Source organism: Arachis ipaensis, chromosome B02, assembly GCF_000816755.2.
Source record: "Arachis ipaensis cultivar K30076 chromosome B02, Araip1.1, whole genome shotgun sequence".
NCBI classification, from domain to species: Eukaryota; Viridiplantae; Streptophyta; class Magnoliopsida; order Fabales; family Fabaceae; genus Arachis; species Arachis ipaensis.
The window spans coordinates 6,492,275-6,493,756 of record NC_029786.2 but is presented as its reverse complement, the minus strand read 5'-3'; positions in this window follow the sequence as shown (position 1 = coordinate 6,493,756).

The following is a 1,482-nucleotide window of genomic DNA, read 5'->3' as shown; positions in this document are numbered from 1 at the left end:
GACGGTTAGAGGTTAGACTCATCACTCAACATTATTGAGAGAGAAAGTGTTGAAGGTAGAAAGCACATACGTGCAAAATAAAAGATAATGAGATATCATATCATATTACATTACATGCATTGTATGTTTCTGACATATGGTATTGAGATTTATTAAAACTTTAAATTTTTAATTACAATCAGCTATTTTTATTTTTTAAAATAATTTTAACTATTATAAATAAAATTAAATGATTATATATAATTCTTCTTAGACGGTTAGACTCATCACTCAACATTATTGAGAGAGAAAGTGTTGAAGGTAGAAAGCACATACGTGCAAAATAAAAGATAATGAGATATCATATCATATTACATTACATGCATTGTATGTTTCTGACATATGGGGGACCCTATTGAGATTTTCCAATCAGTGACACATTAATGGACACGTGGCACGATCAGGGAGGTACTTGGTAATGGAGTAAGTTATGGAAGTTGGGGAAGAGGGAGAAGATTGGTCTGTAGAATAGGGTGCAAATTAGTGTGTGGAAGTGTGTGATATGTGTAGTAAGCGTGGCTAAAAGATTATTGTGAGAATTTCAAGCCATGTTGAATTGCACAAAGGTGCTTAATATATAAGAGTCATATAGAGTAATGCAAAGAAAAAATAACTTACTTGCATGGGAATTGAGATAGTAATTGGAGCACTCAATGTGGAATAATAAAATATTAATAATAATGATGATATCAAAGAATTTTCAAATAATCTAGTTTGAGAATTACGGAATGTCAGATCTGTCATTTATGTTATGTTGAGAATGCGTACCTTACAAAACGAGAAAAGCTAAGTAAATATATATATATTATAGAAATATTATACCGTAAAATCTAAGAAAGATATTATTGTTATTTTTAGGAAACAGTCTCAAGTCTTTGAATGTAACAATTACTTTAGTTTATAAAATTAAATTGGTTGGTATTTTATTCAGGAATAGTTAATTAAGTTATTTTATTGTATCACAATTTAGACTGGATATGACACTTTTTTTAGTCTTTGAAAATCAAAATCAAAATCGTATGCAGTGATGCGGTGCTATTTCTGCTGCAGAAAATGATGGAAGGTCTGAAAGCCCAAAATAGCGGCTAATTCTATATGAGAATACCAAGTTCTTTTTTGGGTGACTATATGAGAATACCAAGTTTGGTAACCACATTTAGGGCTAATTTGAATAGTTTTATAAGTAATTTTTTTATTTTAATTTATGAAAAATTATAATATTAATATTTAGTACAATTTTTAAAATTAAATTATAATTTTTTAAAAAGTTATTTAAGTATTTATAAAAAAATTAAAAAATAATTTTTTTATAGTAAAAAATTTTTTATTATTATTTTTTTAAAATAAATACTTTTAGAATTAAAAAATTAAATACAAAATAATTTATATATAAATTATTTTTAATATAAATATTTACTGTTTAACTTTTTTTTTTAAAAAAAT